This window comes from Dermacentor variabilis, chromosome 5, assembly GCF_050947875.1.
Source record: "Dermacentor variabilis isolate Ectoservices chromosome 5, ASM5094787v1, whole genome shotgun sequence".
In the NCBI taxonomy this organism is placed as follows: domain Eukaryota; kingdom Metazoa; phylum Arthropoda; class Arachnida; order Ixodida; family Ixodidae; genus Dermacentor; species Dermacentor variabilis.
In genome coordinates, this window is record NC_134572.1 from 2,913,336 (window position 1) to 2,941,144 (window position 27,809).

Below are 27,809 nucleotides of genomic sequence, written 5' to 3' on the forward strand. Positions count from 1 at the left end.
GCGTGAGTGCCTACAGCTAAGGGCGCCCAACATGCCCTCGTTCTGTGCAGCATTCGGCTGCGCGAACACAGGCGGGCGAGACGATGTGGTGTTTCACAAATTCCCTAAGGAAAAGAAGCTTGCAGCGCAGTGGGCACGTGCGGTGAGGAGAGATAAGTTCGTGCCGACGAAATCAACTGTGCTGTGCTCGGACCATTTCCGCGACAGTGACTATCATCGGAGCTTGACAACGATGCGGGCAATCGGTATTCCAGTTAAATCGGCGCGGCGCGACTGAAGCCCGGCGTTGTTCCGTCTATATTCTCCTACAAGAGAAACACCTCGCCACCTCCAAAAGCGGCCTTCGCGAAGAGGAGAAAGCGTGAGGTAAGGGTTTTAATGCGCACACGGGCAATTTTTTACCAGATGATCACCTTAGTGTCGAACAAACGGTCTACGACGAAGCGAGGTGGAGGCACAGCCGGGAATATGCACCTACGTGCAAAGTGCTTGCCGTTTTCATCCTGTTTTGCCTCTCCGCTTTGTCACAGAACACTGCACTACAGCTGTTTGTTCGGCGTTGTTCTGATACGGTGAAATAACTGGCCGGGGGTACGCTTGCGCATTCAGTGATATTTGTTATTCGTCCTACCTCGCGGTGCCCGCAGATTTAGCTGTTCAGCATTCGTGTTCAAATCGCACGACATGAGGCGTTACGGTAATATTTTCATGCTCGCGTTAGAGTAGTTGAACTCGGCGTGTAAAAACTTCGTTCCGTAGATTTATACTTAGACGGCTGCTAACACGTTCTTTAAAAAAAAAAAAATTCTTTTCGGTATTTTTTAATTGCAGCCCGTCGCGGCAGCTTCACGTGCATGCTCGCGCGAGCAAACGCCGCTGGCACGCTGCGAAGCATAGACGGAAACGCGCGCAGTAATAAATTTTGGTGACCGGACTTCGAGCGTAGCTTCCACAGCGTTGCACCTGAGGTATCAAATGGAGTGTAGGCTTGCCTAGTGACATTCGACGTACGGTTCAGTTATCGTGTTTACCACACGGCGGTGCTAAAACTGCCTAGTATCTTTATGTCAACACTAGCATGGAGCACGCATACCGATTCTTGATCGAGCCACACTCGCAAAGTCGTCGAACCATAGTATGAATATTGCACATATGATACCTCTGGTCATCTCTGGATGTGTATGATAAGCAACTTCCATGACTGTACCTCACAGCACTGCATGTGCGCGCTTTGCAACGCGGCACTTATGTTCGCCATCGTGTATCAACGCTGAAAAAACCACGGGACTTTAGACATGCAGCGGCAAGGTGCTTGACATCGCGGAATTGCACCCGTGTTTAGAATCTAATGAGAAGTTAGTGCTTCGGCATTCTTCCAGCAGCATGTTCCCAGTGACACTTTAGTGCATTTTTTGTCCCGTCATTACAACGTGCAGCTACATGAAAAAAAAAAACATACGTACCAGCTAACATTTCCAGCGCGCGAGAAGGTGCACACATCGCTCTCGCTGTTGGCACACTCAACATCGTCGTTGCCGCCGTTGCCGCCATCGTTTTCCGTATCGGCTGTGGGTTCAAACATGTACGGGGAAAATACAAGCTGTCGGAGACAGCGAGAACGTTCGATCTTACAACTCAGCTATGAAGCCAGAACAGCAGAACCGCGTGCTACCAGAGAGAAAGGAATGGTGCTACGCTCTGAAACGGAGACATGCGGCGGCGCCGACCGGCGACTACCGCCAACGACGTCACAGGGGCCCCGACCAATCACGGGCAACAGCGGCGTTCGCGCGATGCCCTGAGGCGCTGGTGCGCGTTTTCTTGAAAAAAAAAAACAGCCGCTTGTGTTTGTTTCCGCCCTTTTTGAACCAGATATTCGTGTTCAGGGGACTCAAAACTGTAGAATACCGCAGAGAACTCATTTTTTTCGAAAAGTGTTTCAGCTTCCCTTTAAGCTTTTGTTGCGCTTTTTTTTGACGCAGATGCTGTTCTTTAGACCTTTATCGTTCATCACTTCTGTCCATTTCATTGTTTGTCACGTGGTTCTTTTTTTGCGTGGTCACATGTTTTATCAATTTTTTACGTGAGTGACTATTAGAGATTTTAGTTTTGACGCTGACACTGTATTTAGACGCATTTTTCATGTTTTTTTCCGTGTTATTCGTTGGTCATTATTTCCATAGTCGTGCGGGTTTTATCACTGACTGGGTCTTAGGTGTTTGAAGTGTGTTATCTTTTGGATAGATTGGTTGGTAGTGAAGTGTAGACGGTACTTCCTATGTCTGGTTTTTCTTCCCCCCGTTGGCTTGGAAAAAGACTATACTAGATCAATGTCCTCCTGTGCTGATCCACGTGTGGTTCTTGTTTGCTCATTCGATAATATGTGCCAGATAACATTCCTGAATGGTCGATAGATTGCTGTTTTTTTACTTTTAAAGTTTTGTGCGTGACTTGGCGTGAAAAACCTACATAAGGCAGGCTTCTTGCGAAGGTAAACTTAGTTGTGAGTAGCGCCGGTCCTGTCGTTTGTGTTCTTCTTCCTGAGTCCTGGTCTTCTGCGCCTTGCCTTTAGTACTTCAAGCCGCATGCATATTGCCCACTACAATTGCCCCCGCGGCGAAGAGGAGCCATCCTGGCCACCTAAGGGGATGACACGATAAGGGGGTCGTGGTACGGCTTCAGGCGGCTGACGTGAACCGTCTCGCGGCCACGGCGGCGTTTATCCGAAGATGGCGTCACCGGTTCGACCACATAATTCACAGGCGATGTACACGCGACGACCCATTACGGACCCTGATATTTCGGAGCAAGCTTTGGGCTAAGGCCTGGAGAATGGAAGGCAGCTGAAGCCAGATTTGAGAGTCCACGGCGAAGGACTGTGTGGGCTGCCCGTTGTCGTGGCGATCTTTGTGAATTCCTTGGGTAGCCAACGTGAACGAGCGAGCCAGTTGGCGGCACTCTTCAGCATGGCGAGCAACTTCGGAAAGAGGGGTGAATTCAGAAGTATCCGGATGATATGGTAGCACGGTGTCGAGGGTAGTGGATGGTTCACGTCCATAAAGAAGGAAAAATGGTGAGAAGCCTGTGGTAGCCTGAACGGCGATATTATACGCGTACGTCACAAAAGGGGAGGACATCATCCCAATTGGAATGATCAGACGCAATATTAGTGAGCATGTCACCAAGAGTGCGGTTGAAGCGTTCCGTTAGACCGTTAGTCTGTAGGTGATACGCCGTAGTGGTGCGGTGAATAGTGCGGCAAGCGGCGAGCAGCTCATTAATAACTTCGGACACGAAGACACGGCCTGTGTCGCTGAGAAGCTCTCGCGGTGCGCCATGCCGTAAGATGAAATGCCGTAACATGAATGCGGCGACGTCGCGAGCAGCAGCCGAAGCAAGCGCAGCAGTTTCGGCATATCTTGTAAGGTGGTCTACTGCGACAATTATCCAACGATTTCCTTTAGCAGTGCATGGAAGAGGCCCATAAAGGTCAATGTCAATCCGATCAAAAGGACGTGCAGGACACGGTAAAGGTTGGAGAGGGCCTGTCCTATGAGGAGATGTCTCGCGTCGCTGACAGGCTACACATGACCGAATGTATTTGCGGACATAAGAATACGTGCCGCGCCAGTAGTAGCGCTGGCGGAGCCGCTCGTAGGTTTTCAGGACGCCAGCATGAGCTTGTTGTGGGTCGGCGTGGAAATACGTACATATGTCGGAGCGCAAATGGCGAGGAATGACTAGCAGCCATTTGCGACCGCCCGGCTGATAGTTTCGGTGGCACAAGATGGCGTCCCGTAGCAGGAAATGGGTGGCGTGGCGACGAAGGGCTCGAGGGCATGTAGCCGTTAAAGAACTGTGAAGAATGTCAATGAGAGACACAATCCACGGATCTTTCCTCGGTTCAGACGGCATGTCAGTAACAGCAAATGTAGCAACCGGGCACTCTATGGATGAGAGTGGCGTTTCGTCGGATCGCATGGGCGATCGGGAGAGTGCATCTCCATCAGAATGTTGGCACCCGGATCGATAGATGACACGAATGTCAAATTCTTGGAGCCGAAGAGCCTAACGTCCAAGACAGCCTGACGGATCTTTCAGTGACGCAAGCCAGCAGAGCGCGTGGCGGTCTGTCACAACATCGAACGGATGGCCATACAAGTAAGAGCGAAATTTGTTTAACGCCCAAACTATAGCCAAACATTCTCTTTCTGTGACAGAATAATTGGTTTCTGCCTTCGTGAGGGCACGACTCGCATACGCAACCACATATTCCGGCCCAGCTGGCGGGCTCCGAAGCGGCACTTTTTCAAGTTAAGTTGAAGGCCGGCGGTGGCAAGGCAAGTAAGGACTTCGCGTAGACGAGAGCGGTGAGTGGTGAAATCAGGGGAGAAAACTACCACGTCGTCTAAATAACACAGGCACGTCTTCCATTTCAGGCCTCGCAGAATGTTATCCATCATCCTTTCGAATGTCGCGGGCGCATTGCAGAGGCCGAATGGCATTACTGTAAACTCATACAGGCCATCAGGCGTAATGAAAGCTGTCTTCGAGCGGTCGGATTCATCCACTGGCACTTGCCAATAGCCCGATCGCAAGTCCAAAGAAGAAAAGAATTCAGCACCATGTACACAATCCAGGGCGTCATCTATGCGCGGTAGAGGATAGACATCTTTTCGTGTAATCTTGTTGAGGCGACGATAGTCCACACAGAAACGAATCGAGCCATCTTTTTTTCTTAATGAGTACTACAGGCGACGACCAAGGGCTGCAGGATGGCTTGATAACATCACGGTCAAGCATGTCTTCAACTTGCTCGGTGATGACACGACGCTCGGTGGATGACACGCGGTACGGACGCTGGCGTAATGGTGCGTGATGTCCCGTATCAATGTGGTGGGAGACGGTACTTGTGCGGCCTAATGATGCTTGGTTCCAGTCAAAAGAGGCGTGAAAATCATTTAAAAGAGTTATCAGCTGCTCACGTTGTGTCGGCTCGAGGTCATCGGCAATGCAGCGACAAAAAACATCCGGTGGTACTCGGTTAGATGGCACATGGGGTGTCAGTGGTGTTACGTTGGCAGTATCTACGTCGTCGGCAATAGGGAGATGCACAATACCGTCAGCGTTCACAGACTCGATGGTACCAATAGTCTCGCCACAGTGCAAAGCCAAAGTGTACGAATTGGGGTTTGAAATCAGTATTTCTGCAGCACCATGGTGAACCGTGAGGAGGGCGAAAGGCAACAATATAGGCTGGCGGCGAATGAAGACGGCAGCGGGTGTAAACATGACCACCGCTTCGGCAAGCGATGCGCATGAAAGAGGGACAAATACAGCACTGTGAGGAGGAAGGTCAGTATCTGAAGCTACACAGATCCTGCTAAGATCCTGAACTTGAAAGTCGTGAGATGGCAAATCGCACAGAACGGAGAACTGAACCTCAGCACGTGCACAGTCAATGACGGCATGATGGCGCGACAGAAAATCCCAACCGAGAATCACATCGTGGGAGCAACAAGTTAACACAAAGAAATCAATCGAATACAAAATGTCTCGAATCAGCACCCTGGCAGTGCACATAGCGACTGGCTGAACTTGTTGTGCACTGGCTGTTCTAAGCAATACTACCGAAGGCATCATGGTCACTTTCCGTAATTCACGGCAAAGTTTCTCACTAATCAGGGATACAGCAGCACCTGTATCGACGAGCACAAGACATTTGATGCCATCAACGGACACTTCAATAACGTTAGCGGGGGAAGAACGAGGACTTTGATGTTCCGACGATGACGCAGTTCGTGCCTCAGGAACTGCGGAAATCAGTTTTCCGCCTCAGTAGTACTGGCACTGGACCTACGACGCATGGGTGAGAGTGAGCGCCGACGAGAGGAAGGCGAGCGACGAGTACTGTAGAGCTGTGACTGTGGTGCTGGTATGTCATCAGCAGCGTAGACTTCCGGTGGTGGTTGCTGAGGCATACGGAATGGTCGGAAGCCGGAGCTGTGTGGTCGCGCGGTGCCCACGAAGGCCGGCAAGCGCCGGCGGCAGAAGCGCGCTACATGTCCCGGTGTATCGCAGGCATAGCATATTGGGCGGTTGTCAGCAGTGCGCCAAGGATTTGTACTTTGCTGCTGTGCGCTGAAAAAGGGAGAGAACACCGGATGAGAGAACACCGGCTGGAGAGGCGCTGAAGGCAGAGGAGAGAATCCCGGCAGACGAGGCGCCCGTGCAACGGCTTCGGCATACGTCAGAGGCGCGGCCACGGGAGCCGGCTGACGCGGAGGTGGAAGAGCTTCGGTCACTTGCTCTTGGATTATCTGTCGGATCGTTGGAGCCAAACATTGAGAAGGATTCTCCGTGGTCGGCAAAATCGAGAGCTGGCGTGCAACCTCCTCGCGCACAAATTCTTTTATTTGCGTCAGCATAGTTGTGTGGTTGTCGCCAATAATTAATGCTGCTAACGAATCTTCCGTAGGCGGTGGGCGCCGAGCTAAGATGCATTGTTTCCGTAGCGCGTCAAAACTTTGGCACAAATTGATATCTTCAGCCACGGTACGCGGATCCTTCGCTAACAACATTTGAAAGGCGTCCTCATCAATGTCTTTCAATATGTGTTTTATCTTGTCCTGTTCTGACATTGAGGGATTCACGCGCTTACACAGGTCAATGACATCTTCGATGTAACTTGTGAAAGTTTCACCGTGATGTTGCGCACGCCCCCGTAAGCGTTTTTCTGCGCGAAGCTTGCGCACAGCGGGGCGTCCGAACACTTCTGCGAGACTTGTTTAGAATGTGCTCTATGTTGCGAAATCGTGTTCGTGGTTTCGGAACCAGAGGTTCGCGACGCCGGTTAAGTAAAACAGCACGTTGTGCAACTTGGTGACGTCGTCCCACTTGTTATGCTGGCTCACCCGTTCGTAAGATGACAACCAATCCTCCAGGTCATGATCATCGGTGCCGCTAAAGATGGCAGGATCAAGCTGGCGCAACACACCGGAAACGATGACCGCCGGAGGCTGTGGTGCATCTTCCTGGGTGGTTTCGTCAGGCATGGTCGCAGCAGTAGGTAGCGTCCGGCTTCAGAGTTCCAGTTCCCGAGGTTTACCCCGCACCTCCACCAAATGAAAGGGGGTTTATTGCAGTTCATACGCTTGATCGCGAGTCCTAGGCGTTCGCATCAGCAGCCCGAGCTCGGGTCTCGCGCCGCAGCGGTGGCAGTCCGCACAGCGCCACATGCATATTGCCCACTGCATCTCATACAAACAGGCGGGTGCAGTAGTAGAGCAGCAGCTTCCAGGTTTATTTTATGCGGACGACATTATGTTACTAGCTAACAAGCAAAGTGATTTGCAACGTATGGATAATATCTGTGGACAGGAAGGCGAGAATTTAGGTTTGAAATTGAGCTTTAGAAAATCAGGTGTTATGGTATTCAATGAGAACAATGAACAGACAGTGGCAATACAGGGCCAGGAAATACCTAGGGTAAGAGAATATAAATACCTTGTTATATGGATAAACGAAGGCAATAGATATATGGAAATGCACCAAAAAACAATAACAGTAAAGGGGAAGAGAAATGCAGCCATAATGGAAGCACAGAGTGCTATGGGGATACAATAGGTACGACGTTATGCGGGGTATCTGAAAGGTGTAACGGTTCCAGGACTTACTTTTGGAAATGCGGTTGTTTGTTTCAAATCGGAGCTACAATTAGGACTCGATGGGAACGAAAAACCAATGGGACGCCTCGCATTGGGCACTCACGAGAAGAATACAAATGAAGCTGTACAGGGTGATAAGGGTTGGACTAGTGTTGAAGTGAGGGAAGATCACAGTAAAATTGATTATGAAGAACGACTGAGGAATATAGAAGAAAGTAAATGGGCTGGGAAAGTGTTGATATATTGTTACAGGAAAAACATTTAACGTCAAGTGGAAGTAAAGTCAGAGAGGCTGAAATAATCTCATGGGCGGCGCGAATGGAAAAGAAACCTGCCATGAGCAACTAAAGAGGAAAAAAACGAAATCAGGAAAGAAACAATTTACGATAACTCAAAGGGAAGCTCATTACTTTTCGAAGCGAGATCAGGACGCCTTAGAAGACGCCCCTATAAAGCGAGATATATGAAGGAAGAAGAAGCATGTGCTTGCTGCGGCAAAGCTAGGGAAACGATGGAGCATGTTTTATTAGAATGTGAAGACATCTGCCCAGCGGTAGATTTAGGCACTACTGGCCCGTTTGAATCCCTTGCGTTCAGCGAGAGCAGAGGAAAAGTAAACATATCTGCAATAGAGGCTAGTTAGAGTCGATTGGAAGATTGGTGGAAGTAGGGAAACGACAAGATACGGAGACGTAGAAAAGGAAAGTTAGCAATAGGGGGTCAGAAAATTTGGTTGTGGGAGTTCATATCTTTTTTTTTTATCCTAGGTAGGGCATTAGGCAGTATAATAGAAAGAGCTTGGTGGCACAACCCATCACCCCGTTCCATCAGTCCAACCATGGAGCTGGCCGGCGGTTTCAGCGGATCTGTAACTTCAACCCGGAGCGAACTCGTCGTGCGCGAGGGTATGCACGGCAAAGAACAGAAGAGCGACGGTATACGCATTACAAGACACCCCATTGAGTCTTGTTTCGCTTAAATAAACGTTTTCGTTACACTAACTTCAGTCTCTCTCTTTCACCGAAAATATCCATATTACCGCAAACACAAGTACGAAGAAACCGTGCGCGGACTGCGCGTCCGAGCAGTCGCACAATAAACGGCCGCATGCGTCTTGTCATATCCTCTGGTTGAAATTACTGTCACGTGCTGCTGCTGCGGTCGGCTAGGAACGGAAATTCTAGAGTAGATTAATATAGTCAATACTCTGACGTCGCCACTCGCCATGGCATATGCTGGGCCGACAGCGTCGCAGGGCCGGTTTACGATGTGCCCCGTTCTGAAAATGCGGCCCATGCGCCAGAAGCTACCGACTCTCACACAAAAGGCGCGCTTGCCAGTCGCAGGAGGCCAGCCTTACCATCCGAGTGCCCTCTACGCAACCGTCGACGTTCTCAGCATCGTCGAGCGTTTATGGGGAGCAGGCAATCATGCGCATTCGCGTGCACATAAGCCGAACACCGTGCTTGCGTAAGCAAAGCTTCTCGGCCACCAGCTTCCCGCTGTCTGGCGACGGTAAGCCGAAAGGTGGCGTTCAGAGAGCCCTTTTTGCGAACGCTTGATTGGAGCGAGGCGGAACGCGGCAGCAGTCGACAGGAAATTTGAATTTTCCGCTCGTTCGCGGCACCTGGTTCCCGCCAAAAGCAAGGCGCGTGCTGTCGGGGACGTGTAGCAGGAGGTGTGGCACAGGTCGTGTTATTAATGGACGCCAGGGAGGCGTGAAGAACGCGCCGGTGCCGGTCCGCTTCGGAGAACACGCTATGGTATCCGCCTCACGTACACAGGGGACCAACTACGACACGAGTAAAAGATCGCACAGCAATTCTTGACATGCGCCCTATTTGGAAGCACTTCAAGGCGCAGAAATTGAGCGGCAATCCTGGATGGCCAGCCCTCGACGACGCGCTGTCGCTTCTGATCTCAACGCCGAAGCATTCAATACATGTTGACGATAGGCGCTTAGCACATTTTTCTTATTTCGCTACCTGTGTCAGTGCACTTCTGCCAACATAATTTTTCATTTGTGGCAGGTCCAGAAGGCGGCTAATCTGCTTACCGCTCTGTTCATAGGCTTTCCGATTTAACTTGGTTCGTTAGCGTGATTTGCAGCATTATTGTAATGAGTGTAATTCGTACTGAGATCGCCCCCACTGCGGCAGAACAGTCGCTGCACGTAGCCGAGCGCAGGTACATCAATTCACGCAGCGTCGCTTTATTGTTGTTTGCTTCAGCCGATTTTCAAGAAATGAAACGCGTTAAATGCAGTAAAACTGGCAATACAGTGTGCTCCATTATTAGATATTTATGAAAACAGCGCACAGTCTTCCTAGTGTATGTCGCAGTGCAGAAAGTTGGAGAACGCTTAAGCTTAGACATTAAGAGTGGGATACGATAGCGTTCAAGGACCACTGACTGCTTTTTCATGCTTCCCAGCAACTGCAGCTCATGTAACCGTAACGTTTGCCGCGAACGCTGGCTGCGAGAGGAGTCCACTCGGAGCTACCGTCGTGTGCGGACGTGAGGTTTGGAGCTCCTGCGTCAGCAGCAGACGCTACAGCGTCTCACGCGCTCTTCCTCGCTTCCTGGCCCTGTTCCGAGCACGACAACGGACGCTACCTGCGATATTCCACGGCGACGTCAAGATCACCACCGATGCAGCAGGAACGCTCTTGGCGTCTCTGAGCCGTAGTGCTCGAGCTAAGCCTCAGCGTGGTCAGGATTGGCGTCCAGGGAGAGCCGACCTTGTCCAACACCGCGAAAACCCGTTGTCCACTATCATGGATGTGGAAGCTACCAACGGCGACAATACAGCAACAGAAGGATATCCTGAAGACCCGGCGGATGGATCATGGCTCACTGCTAGCGGCCGGCGGAGACGCCACGCCGACGATAAGTCTGACCCAGCAGCCCGCCGCCAAGAGACGCAGCATTCGAACCAAACTGTACCATGACGACCCCAGAGGCCCCCACCTCTGCCCATTGACAATTTTAAAGTCATCCTGCGACCGAGAAACGGTCTCACATTCGGTGAGTGGCCTCGCCACACTCTGACTCGCGCCGTCGGCATCGAGGCGCGCCTCAAGGAACAAGAGGTCGACGAACTTCACCTACGTGTTCAACGGGCCCAAAACATCGCCCTCATCAGCACGCCAAGTGAAAGAATAGCGACCAGCCTTAACAAGATGACATCGCTTGCACTTGGCCCGCATCGCTACCCCATCTCAACATACATCGCCTCCCCCGATAATTCCTGCAAAGGAGTCATCACGGGTCCCGACACAGGGACTACATCAACCGAACTTTTAGACCACCTGTTGGCACCTGGGGTGGAAATCCTCCATGCTCGCATGATGGGGCAAACAACCACGGCCATCATAACATTTGCTGGCCTCAGGGTACCGCGCTACATTAGGTATTATAGGGCCGAGTACCGATGCTACATACACACCCCGAGGGCCCAGGTATGCAGCGTATGCCTCACAGTGGGCCACCGTGCGGACGTCTGCCCCACGCCAAGCATCAAGCGCTGCACCACATGTGGCACTGAAAACCCATCACCACCGAACCTCACCAGTGCCAGCCCCGGTGCCTGACGTGCTTGGGATCCGACAACCGATCCCAGCTGTCCGGGCCGGGCACGAAAGCCACCCAACAAGCAACGAGTGCGCCAGGAACTCGAGAAACAAAAACGGCAACAGCATCGTCCTCTGGCCCAATCTAGAGAGCGACGAAGCCGATCGCTGTCCCGTTCCCGATCTCGGTCCCGATCCCGGTCACGATCTCGGAGCCGAGGCCCCTGTGAGTGTTCTAAGAACCGCGAGCGGGTACCGCCATCATCATCATCATCCTCATCACCACCGTCGTCACCACCACCAGTGGCACCACCACCGGCCAAGAAGAAGCCGCCACCACTACCGCAACAGCTACCATTAGCAGCGCCCGAAGGGCCAGCCGGACCTAAATGGGTAAGTTGGGCGGAGGGCCCGCCACCTTCACTGCGCAAATCTCCCTCACACTCATCCGAACCTCAGTCCCTACCACAAACCCAATCCCAATCCCAGGCGCCTCGCGCGAAGATCCCTCCCCAGTCCACAACTGCATTGTGCCGCGACCTCCAGCAGGAGCTTCGACGAGAATTGCACCGAGCTATACAGGAGATGCGAGAAAGCATTCTCACGGAGGTTAAGGAAAGGATCCGAGGCGCCTTTGTAGACTTCCAAACCACCATGCTGAAACCAATGCTACATGAAATTACTAAAGAACTCAAGCAGAGCGTGAGAGAGCTCACGGCACAACCCCTTCCCCCTAAATCATCATCCTCCTCATCCTCACTAGTCGCACGCGCTACACCAACCTCAGCGACATCACTAGCGACAAGCGAGCGCGCTCACCCGTACGTTCGCCCAGCCCAGCTACAGTATGATGGCGCCTGCAATGCAAATGCAAAATAGAACGGCGGGACTGACGATGTGGCAATGGAATTGCAGGGGGTACTGATCTAAACGGGGCTCGCTGCAACAGTACGTTGCCGCATCGTCAGAACCGCCGGACATCATACTTCTCCAAGAGCCGGGCGCCACCCTTGTAACTATCAGTGGCTACGAGGCCATTAGGGGCTCGGACGAGGCGAAAGTGTGCGCGCTTGTGTCCAGGAAACTCACCTATACCCATACTACTCTCACGTCAGATATCCCTCATCAAATCATTGAGGTTGTCGCCGCGGACACGAGACAAAGTAGCCTGTACATCTTAAATGTATACAGTGCACCTCGGGCTCGGTGGGACAATTTTCAGTATCTACTCTTGGAACTCATCAAGTTGGGCCCGGTGTCCGTAGTGTGCAGTGACTTCAATGCCGCACACGTGGCCTGGGGCTATCGCAGTAACACACCAAAGGGCACCCGGCTTTGGGACCTCACACATAATCACCGATTCACCCTCATAACAGATCATACCCAGCCTAGTCGCCAGGGAAATAGCGTCGAGAGAGACACTTGCCCGGATCTCACTTTCACGAAGGGTGGTCCAGGGCGAGTGGCTGAACACTGGCGAGACGCTGGGTAGCGATCACCACATTCTCATCATCCGCATCAATCACACAAGTTACAAACGCTTTGAAAAGAAAATTTGCATTACAAATTGGACCTAACTTCGCGTAATCCGTAAGGATCGAGCCACAGGAGATGAAAGCCCCAAAAATGATGCCAGTTGGCTCAGTGATTTATGCAATGATCTAAACAAAACGACTAGCCACATAACCACGACGACAGAGACCCCCTGAGGTCGACCCGCATCTCCTACATCTGTGGGACGCGCGCCGAGGTCTCACGAAGGGATGGAAGCGGCAAAAGTTCAATCGAAAATTGCGCTACAGAATATCCCAAATTACGAGAGCAGCCCAGGAATACGCAGACCAGCTAACCAGTGCTAACTGGCAAACGTTTTCTGGTAAGCTAAGTGGTACGCTGGGCACCGCGAGAACGTGGGCAATCTTTCGGTCGCTAATAAATCCGACAAACACGAAATCCCATAAAAACCGGCAGCTTCAAATTTTCCTCCACCAGTACGGAGGAGACGGAGACCAGCTCCTGAAGGACCTTGAACAAAGGTATCTCTCCCGTGGCTCTAAGCCAAGCTATCCGGACTATCCGTATAGAGAAGAAAGTGACCCGCTAGGCACTGACATAACCGTCCAAGAAATCACAGCCGCACTCGCAGACATTCATAGGAACACCCCACCCGGAGAGGACGGGATACGTTATACTCTACTGCGAAATCTCCCGGATGAGGACCTGGAAACGCTCTGTGCTATGTACGATCAGCACTGGCACGCCGGCACTCTACCTCTAGAATGGCGACGTGCCGAGATCACTTTCATGCTCAAGCCCGGAAAACCCCTGTCGATCCAAAATTTACGGCCGATTTCCTTCACATCGTGCATCGGAAAGCTGCTTGAGTATGTAATCCTCAAACGGCTTCAACCTTTCTTGGAGATGCAAAATTTCTTCTCCCACACACAGTTTGGATTTCGCCCCCATTTGTCCGCTCACGATGTTCTTCTTCAGATAAAAGAGGATCTCGTTGACCCCCCCCCCCCCATCAGGGCTCAGACGAGAGCTCTTTTGGCGCTTGATGTCAAAGGAGCTTTTGATAACGTTTCCCATGGTCTCATCCTTGAGAACCTGGCCCACTCCCACTGTGGCTCCCGTATGTACAATTACGTGCGAGCCTTTCTCAAGGATCTTGTAGCTACAGTGGGAATGGGCCCATATCGGTCAACAGACATTAAAGTTACCGGAGAGGGGACACCTTAGGGGTCGGTGCTCTCGCCGACGCTATTCAACATGGCTATGGCGAGACTACCCCAGTTACTGGAGAAAGTTGAAGGGCTATACCACGCGATATATGCTGACGATTTGACTCTCTGGACGTACACAGGCTCAGATGGAGACATTCAGGACCGCCTACAGACGACGGTGGATATAGTGCAGGCGTACCTCGCGACTGGAGACCTCGAATGTGCACCAAATAAATCAGAACTATTACTAATCCGACCCCGAAGCAGCTATGAAACGCCGATTCCAGTGATTGAAGTGAGAATACAAGGCATACCAATTCCCACTGCACAAAGGGTCCGAATCCTTGGTTATCACCTACAATCCAATCCCAAAGCTCACTTCACGGTAGATCTCCTTGGTCGACAGTGCGAGCAAATCATCGGTATGATTAGGCGCGTTAGTAACCGCCGCTCAGGACTCAAGGAAGCCGATATGCTGCGGTTGGTCAAGGCATGCATTATCAGCCGGCTAACCTATCACCTCCCATACCACAACCTGACGCTCTCTCAGACCAACCGTATAAACACAATTATTAAAAGAGCCGTTAAACAAGCACTCGGAATTTCTGTATATGCTTCCACGGAACGACTACTTGCTCTCGGGGTACACAATACCATCGAGGAACACATCGAAGCGCACAGAATGGCACAACTCGAGCGATTGAGACTGACCCCTACAGGTAGGCATTTGCTCTCACGGCTGGGCTACCCACAGCATTCACCCTCTACGCGAGAGCATGTCCCAGTCCCATCAAACATCCGAACCTTACTCACCATAGCGCCCATACCACGCAATATGCATCCAGAGCATCATAATGGTCGCCGGGATGCACGTGTTAGATACCTTCGGAAACTCCTCAACGCCCAGCCGGAGGGCACCGTCTATTATACCGACGCTGCCCACTATGCTCTTGCGACCAGAAACAAAGAAAGACAAGTGTCGGTGGTGGCGGACGATCAAGGTAATATCGTCACCTGGTGTCGCGTCCAAACCGAGGCTACGCTAACAGGGGAGACGTTGACCATAGCACTCGCTTTCAACCACATCGTCGGTCGCATGAAAAGATCACCAAAACACGACCACATCATCATTACAGACTCACAAGACGCATGTCGAGCCTACCTCAGGGGTCATATACCTCAGGAAGCCAATCGCGCTTTCACCAGCACACGTAAGCTCCCCGCCATTCCAGATCCCTCAGTACCACGCATCAGGCTTATTTGGACACCTGCTCATGCCTCACTGTCGGGCAATGACCGCACTCATGTGCGCATGTGCAAGCGGAACGAACCAAAGAACTTGGCGTCTCGGAGGGAGAAACGATCTACGCGAGCCAAACGTCGTCATCGGCACGGACAGCTGGGCCGCGTAGCGCCATGAAGGCGGACGCGATCATGGGGCTCACGCCTCCATGGGATCGTCCTCTATCTCGCTTGGGAAAACCACGCAGACGCATGACTCCTCGCCAGCAGCACGGCACACATCGCAGGGGACACTTTCCCACCAAACGCGCTACGGCGCAGCGACCACGTCAGAGGCGTCCCGCATCGGACGCTGCACCTAGGAATCGCGCTGTGAGGGGAAAGAGGAGCCGCAGCGCCTAAACACGATGGTTCGAGTGACGCACACTGGAAGTTGGAAGGGGAGAGAGCGAGAAAACTTATTCAACGCAAGGCTATTGAGGAATCCTCGCACCGGTCCCCGCACGGCCCCAATGCACTCAAACGAGACGAAGGGGAGAAGCAGGTGAGTGGCGCGCCACCTGTCGGGGCAGCGCTGTACATTGCGAGGAGGGGGCCTTCTGTGTTTGCCGCAAGATGGCTCTGCCAAGCGCAGAAGAAATGTAGCGGAAAATTACTTCGCTACTCATTTAACTGCGACTTCTGTAATTTACATGCTCATAATTACCGATATACACCTTAGTATAACTTTCTGCGGCACACCCGCCGTGGTTGCTCAGTGGCTATGGTGTTGGGCTGCTGAGCACGAGGTCGCGGGATCGAATCCCGGCCACGGCGGCCGCAATTCGATGGGGGCGAAATGCGAAAACACCCGTGTGCTTAGATTTAGGTGCACGTTAAAGAACCCCAGGTGGTCAAAATTTCCGGAGTCCTCCACTACGGCGTGCCTCATAATCAGAAAGTGGTTCTGGCACGTAAAACCCCAAATATTATTATATTCTGCCGCACGTTTCTAAGGCAATACCGCATTTACTAGAGGCGCTTTTGTAGTGCTTTGAACCATCGAACTGATGGCTGAGTGGTAGCGTCTCCGTCTCGCACTCCAGAGACCCTTGTTCGATTCCCACCCAGCCCATCTTGCAAGTTGCTTTTATTTATGAGTTGGCTTCCGCGATTTTTCGCTCACGGAACGCCGCCGACGCCGACAACACCAGATTTTCTGCGACACGGAGTCCTTAACGCCGATCGCGTTAATAAACGGTACACCCCCATTTAGAACGAGCGGCCGTGGACCTGGATACCGGCGGCAACTCGCAGCTGGCTTAGCTGCCGCTAAGAACAACCACTAACGCCGCCCCACCAGGTCGTCAGAATGTGGAGCAGGACGCCGGCAGATAGGGCGGACGAAATGCAGCATATAGGCGTGCGGATACTATAACGGGCATGCAGTGGGCTTGCGTGTTGCGGATGGATTGCACAGAGTGAAGTGTCTGTAAAGTCTCAGATATATTAACGCGGTAATTACGTGGTCCGTGTCGCAGAAAACTCGGCGTTTTCTGGCAAAAAGAATTTCCAACCAAATTTTGAACCGCACATGCCCGACCCCTGTACTCTACCACCAAAGTTGCTCATACCTTGTCTTTCATTCTTTACAAAGGTATTCCTCGGAATTTTGGGAACGGCAGCCCACAAACAAATGCTATGAAAAAAAAGCACCATGCGACAGCGCATGTTGTTTATGTACGTTAGCTCTTCTCAGATTGAAATATTAAAAGTGCGAAACAAAAATTGGCAATTGCGTAGCTCGGCTATGCCAGGATATACGTAGCGAAAGCTAAGGTATAGTGCAGCAATCAGTGCAGCAGCATCACGTGGCTGGCGTACACGCTCCTGGCACGGGAGCTGGTACTTTACAGGATAATCCATAGCTCAGTTGTCGTTGGTGTGACTCGACAGCCACGTCAGACGCTCAAACCGAGCTCCATTTGAGCGCAATTAGACAATCGTGGAGGTGGAACTTCGTGCGATGTACTGCGAAGAGTGCACGCGATGGCGTGTTGACGCTGACATGTTGAGCCATGTTCACGTTTGAGACATATACTACACAGGGTGGACACAACTATCATGTACCAAGATTTAAAAAAAAAAGCGCAATTGGATTACTCGAAGAAAGCCTAGTGTATATTGTTTCCAGTACAATGGAGTAGCCGCCAGTAACATTTCCGTTACTGAGATTTATTTAGGTAATTGCAATTATTTATCTCACTCGAGAAATACTGTCCTAATTATCAAAGCGTCAATGAGGCATTTGTAGGCACAGCCAAGGGACATCTAACTGCGGTATGTTCAGCGACGTACTAATTGGGTACAATATTTTTCGGACTGATAAATAAACCCCGCGAAATATGAAAAATACCACGTGACTTCACTCCCACCCACATCATAAAGCAGCGCTCTCGAACAGTCTCCTTCTCCGTTAGCCAAAACTAAATAAAAGAAATAATGAAAACCTTCGTCATCGAGCTAGTGTCTTATCTGCTGCACCTAGGCCGAAGCAACACGTCGCATTTGGTGTTAGTTGGAAACAAGCTGTGATAACTGTTGTCTTAGGGTAAATAAATTGCACGGATGGCTCTTTTTACTTTTACAGCGAAGCTGTATATCGCTACCCCCCGGCGATGTCCGCCAGCGTATACGCGTCGCGTCGACACGTGAAAATTTTCTTCTGCAATTGCTCGCGAATGCTCTGTAGCCCTCATTCTAATGTAGGTATCTTCGAAAAAAAATATAGGGAAATTAGCCGCTAAGACGACTCTACCATTACGCCGAGTTTCATGTACTGGTCGTAATCAGTTACTTCACGGTGAGGCTGTAAAAGTAACAGAAAATGCGCCTGCTATCAATATATGGCCCTCTACGGAGGGAGTATACGCTTACAGAAAACGGCTGTAACTCTTGTTTTATCGGAACTAACCCGAAAAAATTTAAACCACAATTAGCCGCTAAGACGACGCTAACGTTATGCTGAGTTTAATCTACTTTTCGCAATTACGTAGTTCACAGTGAAGTTGTAAGTAATGTGGAATTCCCGCCTGCCATGCGGCGGTATTTGCACTCGTCACTACTTCATAAAAGAATAAGAATAAAACCCTCCACAGTCAAACGACGTACTCCTTGGCGGCGTCCTTTAATAATAATAATAATAATAATAATAATAATAATAATAATAATAATAATAATAATAATAATAATAATAATAATGTTTATTGCCACACAATATACAAAACAACACAAGCAGGCCGGTCTAAGCCAAGGTCTATAATAATAATAATAATAATAATAATCTTTATTACAAATAATCAAATTGTACATATGATTTTGCTAGGTCTGCAGAAGCCTTCTGTGGGCTTGTATAGCAGAAACCTGGCAGTCAGGGCAATGCATTATGTACCTTATTACAGACAAACTAAACGTCAAATTAAAAATAATAATAATAATAATAATAATAATAATAATGCCTATATGTACATAGATGCGTCGTTTGAGGTAATACCGCCTCACTGCTCTTCCTTCTTCAAAGAGTTAAAGGGCTGATGAATGTTTTTTGTTTTGCCGCAATACTTATCACCATAATAGGGAATTGACAACGACAGGGCAAAGGTTTAAAGGTGAGTTTTGTTTCGTTCAAGACATCATGTCTTTCTTTAATGAGCAGAAGGCAAACGTGATCATCGCTTTGGAAGCTGCAATTGACAGCAAGAGAAAAGCCGCAAAGATATACAGGTTAATTGATGAAATTGCGGTCACTGACCAAGTAAAGGTGAAAGTATTACACAGAGACCTTTCGGGACACTAAAAACTGGCAAGAGCCGCAAGTCGTTTTTATGCCAAAATGTGACGTAGGGGACGGGTGTAGTTAGCAGGCAGACTTCCATCTGTCTTGTTGATACTGTTGTCCGTCGTCTGAATAAATAAAGATTCCAGCAAAAGTCGTGTCATTTGATTCTTTTCCTTAGCTATTATAGCAGCGTTTTTACAATAGATGCGATCACTTCTATTGTCAGCGTGTTCGGCAAGGGCGTTCGGTGCTTTTTTTTCTTGTTGGAGACGTCTCACTGGTGCTGCTTTAATTTTCTTGCGTATTTGTTGGTTTCGCTGATGTAAGTGCAGTTGCATTCTGCGCATGGTACCTTATACATAACACCTGGGTGATTCTTGCTTTCTAGCCGATCCTTTACATTAACAAGCTGATTTCTGTTTGTTGGACGGCATGCACGATATTTTCTAAGGCCGTATCTTGAGAATACGCGGATAAGAGATTCGCTGACGCCAGGCACATATGGAATGCCAGCACGTTTTGTAAATGACTTGCCTAGAAGCGACTTTGGATGGAGGACACCAGCTTCCATTTTGTTGATAAACTGCTTGGGGTACCCGTTCGCGGATAATTTACGACGAATTGTCTTCAGTTTCTTCTGCATTTGGTCGTCACTTGAGCGGATGCGCATGGCCCTCATCACGAGAGACGAGGCGACGGATTGCTTGTGGCAAGCCGGGTGTCATGATTTAAAGTTTAAGTAACGGCCGGTATGGAGTTGCCTTCCTGTGCAAAGTAAATGAGAGTATCGTTCCACTTCGCCGCACGAGGATATGCAGGAAGGCGAGGCTATTCTCACACGCGTATTCTGTAGGAAATTGTATGGCTGCTTCTCCTGAGTTGAGATGAATGCAGGAGGACTGGAGCGCCTTGCCTTCGCACAATGCAGAAGCAGTCGTCTACGTAGTGGATGGAAACCTTTGGCGTGGGAACGTAGTCGGTGATGGCCTTGTGTTCAACGACCTCCATGACCAAACTGGCGGTAGTAACGGGAATGGAAGCATCGATGGCGGCTTCGTTGACATGCCTGTAAAACTGTTTGCCGTAAGTGAAGTAAGTGTTGCTGAAACAAAATTCTAAAAGCTCGCAAACGTCATGTAGCTCCAAAGGGGCGCGCTCAGTAATGGTGTTGTCGGCCAGTAAGACATCTCTGCCAATTGCTACGGCCACGTCGACAGGAACTAAAGAGCGACTTCACGTCAAATGACACTATAACGTCGTCTTCATCCAAGGAAATGTCGCGCACTTTCTCTACAAAGGCTGAAGAATTCGAAATGTGCACTGCTGTCTTGCCGGCGAGCAGGCCCAACACTTGGTGCAGGCAACCCTGATAACCGGTGCAGCGTTGAGTTTGTGAAGTCGGCAATTGGTTGTAGTGAAATGCCTGGCTTGTGAACATTTGGTAAGCCATATATTGCAGTTGGAGACCCGTCAGAACACAAGAAGCGATGGTAGAGATGCTTTTGCTGAGGTGGTACAAATTTAAAAACCTTGGGGAGGATCTCTTGCAGTTTTATTAGCAGGTTTGCCATGGAAATATTCTTTTTGGATTGCGACGTAGGTATCCTCGTCTGAGAGCAACTCCTTCATCTTCTCATTGTAATAACTTCTGTTGAGCAACACGACGAAGTTTTCCTTATCTGCAGGAAGGATTGCAATGGAGCATTGTTCCGAAGGCCCACGATAGCCTCAGCTGGTGAAAACCGGGCTCGGGGATGGCGGTGCATGCGCCACTTGGACAGAACTCCATTGGCGCCGGTGCAAGCTTCTTTTGTTTCGGGAGGAAATTGGATAACGACGGCGCGTTCCACGGCACAGATTGCTCTCGTCGGGTTGGGCGAAACACCAGTGTTGAAATTCGTTCCCTTGCGTAGGACGGCAGCTTCAGGTTCAGTAGGCTTGTAGGAGTATAAGTTGAAGATGACTTTCACCTTCACCCGCGGTAAGTGACCACAGAGTCTTCATCGTCATGTTACCTGACCAGACGAACTTTCGTCGCACTCTTGACTAAGGATATACAGGGTCCGACGTAATAGTTCAGCGGAAACCCGCAAGGTGGAGAGAAGTAATTAATTACGCCACCTGCTAGCCGCCTGGTTAGCTCTAACGGTGGAGTGGCTGCCCCGGAAAGGCGGTGATACCGGGTTGGAGCCCCGGACCAGAAGGAATTTTTCATGAATTGCGATGCTTTTCTTTCGAGGAACCCGTATGGGTTTCCTTTGTAGCAAGGGCTAGGAATGGGTGGATGTCTCATTTTCCCGTAATTACATACAGGGTGTCTCAACTGCCATGCACCAAGATTCAAAAACATGCAAAAACATAGTTGGACAGAGTCAATGTGATGCTGCTTTCCGTCGCTTGAAAATACTCAGTATTTTTCTGTATTCCGTCTAAATACATAATTACCCTCGATTAATCAACTTCACAAACTATATGAGTAGATGAAAAGTGTCAATGAGAAGATTCTGGAGCAGCATGAGAAACTCCCGAGACAGCTTTCTGCTGCACAATACGTGCTACATAAGAGCACTGGGACAATCCGCATAATCACCACAGCTGACTCGAAAGACTGGACCCTACCATGAAATTAAGGCTGCGACCAAAAATTATGCGCAGCTGTGCCAGGCTCCTGCACAGACTTAGGCTGTGCAGAAAGAAACGGTGCCTCTAGAACCGGCTAAATTGGCAAATATGCGCAGTTTCCTAATGTTGGTGCGGTTCAGTGGCCTGCCGGGCAGTTTTCAGTTGATGCACGCTTTTCCTGGCTAAAATTTAATTAAGCCGCAATAGTTGACGCACTATTATTATGCCCTGTGTCACCGAAAGTCTCCATTTAGGCAGATCGGTTAGTGGTGGTGCCTTCTGCACCATCAATTGAGGGGCGAAAGTGGCAGTGAAATAGCCGAGCGGAGACAAAAGCCACAAAACGAGCCCTCTCCGCGAAGAAGCAAGCGCCTCGGACATCCCCCGTCGCGCGCGCAGAAGGGGACGCTCCCTCCCAACCCCGCGGCGATGACGGCAGGACAACCCGGGCGGAGCCAGCCTCGGGAACGAAACCAGCCACAGGACATTCTTTGTACGTTTTCTGCAGCGTTGACGTTACTTTTCTTTGATTAATGGTATAGGCCAACCTCTTGTTATTTTCGCTTGTTCGCGTTTGTGTACGAATGTCATTATGTATAATAATTAATTTAATTCTGGAGTTTTACGTGCCAAAACCACTTTCTGATTATGAGGCACGCCGTAGTGGAGGACTCCAGAAATTTCGACCACCTGGGGTTCTTTAACGTGCACCTGAATCTAGGTACACGGGTGTTGTCGCATTTCGCCCCCATCGAAATGCGGCCGCCGTGGCCGGGATTCGATCCCGCGACCTCGTGCTCAGCAGCCTAACACCATAGCAACTGAGCAACCGCGGCGGGTGTCATTATGTATATCAGCATTTGCTTTCTATTGTTAGTGTCACTTTTACTTCGGTGGGTGCTTTTAATGCGCATGTGGCGTTTAAGCATGGATTTGTGTGGACTTTTTTTGTTGCTGTTGTGTACCTCAGACCTACCTATTTAATTTCTCCTATTGGCTTGTTTTTTTTCTTTGATGTCTATTCTTTCTTTTTTTTTTGTGGAGACGGGTGATTTCAGGGTCTAGCTGCCAATGGATAGCTCCGGCATTGCGTTGTAATCATTATTTCTTTGTACTTTGTGTTTTTTTCTTGGCGGGCACCGGAGCTACCAGCCTTGCATTGGTAGGGGGCATTTAAGGGCAAGAGGGATGTAGGGTTTGGCACGCTCGCGGTGGTTGTGTGGAGCCGTTGCGCTGCGTTTCCGGGGGCTCCATGTCCCTCTCTTCCCTGCGTGGACGGGGTGGCAGCGAGTAATAAAGCACTGTCACTCGGCTGTTATCCCGCTCGCGGGACTCTCCACAGGCTTCACCCATTGGCCGACATTTTCGCGGGATTCGCGACCTGCTTGCGTGCGCTCCGGGTCCACGCGCGCAAGACAGGGCCCGAGGAGACCACATCGGGGCGTCTGAAGGTGCGTACGTGTTCCTCTCTGCCGGCGGCCGCCCCCTCTGTCCGCCGCCGGCCGATGGTTACTTCGGCTCGGCGGCGGGCTTCGGAGGGCGCGCGCACTCTTCCGTCGTCTCAATGTCCTGAGGCAGCGTCTACCGATCGTGCCCCCGTCTGTTTTTCTCTTTCCCTTTGTTTCCATTTCCTCTGCTGTGGAGATGCACGATGGCAAGCGCCGGCCGAAGGATGTGTCTTTAGGATGTGTCTTTAGTGTCTCTTTAAAGTAACAAAAGATGTGATACCTGGAGGAATGATCATTCGACGGACACGCTTAAGTACATCTAGATAATAACATTCCAAAAGAGGCGCACGATAATAGGGACCAGGAAAAAATGTGTGTATTCGTGCAGCACAAATTTCTTTGCGGGAGGCACTAAAAATATTATCCATACTAAAGCGAGTCTTAAGAAAGTAAAAACCTTCAACAACCTCCTCCAAGAAGCCCCAATGAGCCGGTGGCGCATTTGTGACAAATGGCGACAACTATTTCTGAAAGGTAACCGGTTAATCAAGTTGTAACATTTATGTTGAATTCCGATGGCAGATCCAGATCAAGTTTTTCTGCTCTCTATGGAGCAATCCTATTCTAATGGAAGAATGGGAGCGTGAGCTGTGTGTTCCAATGGCAGATTGGGACCAGCCGCTGATCCCGGATTGCTCCGTGGAGCAAAAGTATTTGCTCCGCCGAAATCGGCAGATTTGACCGGAAGTCCTCGTGACGTATTTCCTTCACCCGCCTCTGCTTCCTGTCACGGTCGCCTGTTTCCGGTCGCGGGCAGCTATGGACGACATGGGAAACGTGGACGCCGCTTCGCGCCGTGCGATTTTGTTCGCGCTCCTAGACAGCTCCGACTCAGACAGTCCAATTTCCAAGTCGAGTGATGATTCTTCTGACATGGACAGTGAGTGTGACGCTGCTGTGTGCCAACGGGCATTTGATGTGATGTTCCGCCTGCCTGCAAAGAGGCCTAAAGTGATTGGCTTCGTCGAGGACGTCGTTCGGCGATACTCGGACGACGAGGTACCGTACAGCTCTAGGTGGTACTAGCGTGAACAAAAAAAGTCTTTTTCTGCAATGTTATTTTTTTCCCAACTTCCGCAGGCACTTCCGTCTGTCACGACCTGTAGCGAAGCAACTGATTGCGAGATTTGCTGCTTCGCCGGCGTGCCAGTGACGCAGCCACGGCGGAGTGCCCGCAAAGTCTGCAGAAACTCACGTGCTGACTTTCGTATGGCCAGTTCACTTATGTTTACGTACTTGTGCCCATTTTTCGCGCTCTTTATTGATTGAAAAAAAAAGTTTATTGCCTGATCGCGGAGGTCGCCATCCGGCGCACCCGGGAGGCAAGGCATCAACGCGCTGCTTCTTGTCGAGAATGTGTTTACTAGCGTTGTGCGGTGGCTGGAGTGCAGTGGTCCAAGTCTCTCACCATGATGTAACGTAGATTAGGCTCCAGCCCACCCGCGTTGTAGCCGCGAAACACTGGCCCCGCTGTAACGAAGCGTCCCGGCCGCTTGCGCTACAGACGAATGCCGCTTGGAGTTTGTATCGCAGTTACTTTTTCTTCGTGTATTTTTCACGGTTATTGCATAATCGCTTCTACATTGAAGCACGGTGGAAATATTGTTAACATGTATACCATTCCTGTAATGTCTCCGCTACTGTTCACAGAAGCTGTATAACTGGAATATCAAACGTTAAAGTGTTTAGCCTCGCAAACGAAAGTGAAAAGAGCGAAAATTCATTCTGCTTTAATAAATTGCATAGCAAAAGCATCGCAATTCAGGCCGGCGTTCTATCATCCCGTGCAAATTCATTTATTTTTCTAAATATTTGCAGGTATGCAGCCAATAAAACAAGCATGAGGGCGGTGGCCAGCCGCTTTGATCTGTCAGAGAATTTTGTTCACAGAATCCTGATAAGAGTGGCTGACTTTCTCCTCACCATGGGTCCATCTATTGACATTTCCTTCCAACATGGAAAAACTGTCGAGTGGATTCCAGAAGGTTGGCATTCACCTATTTATAAAAATACTTGTGCTACAGATTGTTTGCACTAGAGTGCATTTCTGCATGTATCAGTGATTACAGCATTGTTTCTCTTTCCACCAGGTGTCTGGAATCCCTGGTGTTGTTGGCTGCCTTGACGGCTCCTATATCAAAATACAATGCCCAGACAAGGTCTCTTCCACCTACTGCAACCGGCTCCATTACCTCTCATTAACCCTTCAAGCGGTTTGTGACCACAAAAGACGATTTGTTGACACCTGCATTGGAAGCTCCAGCAAAATTCACGATTCTCGAATCTTCAAGCTATCATCACTTTCAAAGAAATTTCCCAAACTCTGCGAGGACAATGCGTACCACCTGCTTGGAGACGCGGCCTGTCCCCCAGGCCGTACCTACTGACTCCATTCAGAAACTATGGAGCGTTGTCAAAGGCGCACATGGATTTCAACAAAACGTTTTCAGCAGCGAGGGTGCTAATAGAAAACAGTTTTAGCAACCTAAAGAAAAGATTCCGTCAACTAATCTACCTTGAGCTACGCACTGTAGAGTGGCTGAACAAATTTATTATTGCTTGCTGCATACTGCATAACTTATGCATTGAGTGCGGAGATTTGGAACCAGATGAGCCAGATGATGATGTAACACCTCAATATGTCCAGTGGCATCCACAGTCATGCACCGATGACCTGGATGAGACTGCCGAAGAAACTTTGTTGCGCAGACTGGGAGAAATAAAAAGGAGCAAGGTGCTGGAAGCAGTGCTGCAAAAGTAGTATTCTTGTGCAACAAATAATGAACTCATGAAAATGGCAGGTGCGTAAGGAGTGTAATAAATTGCTACATTGGTTGTAATGGCTCCTTGTTATGTATAGTGAGCCCTGCATTGGCCAGTGTCTTGGGCCCGGCTGGAGCCCAGAAGTGCCATGTGTCCCGATCCCGGTACAGTTCTGTTCTATCCGTTATCCCTTGAGCCTATACGAAGCGAGGTCGAGTTCTGTTATTATGAAGAAACTGTCACGTGATTAACGGGCGCCGGGCGATCTTCAAGCTGTATCAAATCTTTTTGCCTTGCGTCCCGTCTTGCTGGTTACTTTTATCCGCAAGGCTAAAACTCATGGGCAATCGTATTTTCACACGGTACATGCCATTTTTATTGTTTTATTATAATGGCGTCACTTCTTAATTTGACAATTTAGGAATCCTTGTTATGCAAAATATGCAAATTTGAACTCTACTTTTGTTTCAGTACTGTACATGTGCACCGTAGATAATTCTCTCATCAGATTGGAGTGTGATCTGCTCGTTAGTTCACGTGAATTTGCAGGGAACCCATCTATAGTGATAGAAAAACATGCAAGGCTACGAACACGAGGGTTGAACCACTTAACGCATGAAAATATAATTCAAAAGAAAAATTCACTGTACTATACTAAATACAAATGAATGAGCAGCACAGTGTGCTATGTAACAAAGCTTTGTCAGTAGAAAAAATATGAATTTATTATCACATTGCACATACGTCCCAACCACTCCGACGCATGAGTGCTAATTAGCTTCGGGCAATCCCAAGAAACGTTTGAGCAGTTCCATTTTCGTTGGTGTCGTTCAGCTTTTTCTTTTCTAATTTCTTCTCTGTACTGTTTCTTTTCGTCATGTTGCAACCTTCGCTCTTCTTCACGCGCAGCCTTTTGCTCTTCTTTTAACTTTTGAAGGCGCTCCATCTCTTCAAAAACAGTTTTATTTCTTCTGCTCTTGCAGTTGACACTCGTGCACTCTTCGCATTCGACAATTTTTTGATAGAAAATGTAGATCCTTGTGAGGCACTTGGCTGCGAGTCCTCCAAAACACTGGCAGATTCATCAGAGGTGTTGTCGGTGATGCCTTGAGAACAGAGTGACCGTGATGAGGAGGAGGGGCTGTGTCTCGCCTTTTGTGAAATTATCCCATGGCTGTCCCGTAGCTCTGCTAGTTCCAGGCTGTCATCAAGCCAGCGAATTTTTTCAACCTCATCCTCAAAAGGCACTGGTGTTGGGGAGCCTCCACACTTGGTGTTGTGCGCCACTGCTGTCTTTTACCGCTTCGTTAGAGTCTTGTAACGTGTGCAGCATTGGTCTGCCTTCCTCGGCACTCCAAGAGTTTCCTTGAGTTTCAAGGCTATCATTGACAATACTTCCTTTTTGTTTCAAAATTTTTTCATAGGTCCCACTCGTCGAAAGTACTGTTCATAATAATCTAAAAGTAATTTCATTTTACCTACGGTCCACTCACAACAACGGCCTGCAAACATGAAAAACATAAATCAGTATGACACTTCCTAGCATAGTATAGCTCCTAGTTTCGTAGTATATTAGAATTTCCAGTTCATAGCAGTTCCAAGACTGCTGTACAAGACTCATCAAAGCACCAACTTACCACGGTTACAACTTTTTGCACCTTGACATTGTCGTGAAAAAAATAATAGGTATGAAGCATGATTACAAATGAAATTCCGTGCTTAGCAGCCCAACACCATAGCCACCAAGCAACCACAGCAGGTCGATATTAGCATGTTCAGAAATGTAAACTACATAGTTTAATTCCGCTTGAGGTCTTCAGAAATATACTGCGCTCCACTTCATTCACTGACGTATTGTGCATATATTTGGTTGCTTGTGGTTGTTGTGCCCC

General features: G+C 49.5%; 1 protein-coding gene across 3 annotated transcripts in view; it reads right to left on the minus strand.

The window, feature by feature from the left end:
- LOC142582172 (uncharacterized) overlaps positions 1–27,809 on the minus strand; it is a 673,231-nt gene that overhangs the window by 274,301 nt on the left and 371,121 nt on the right. The window lies entirely within an intron of this gene.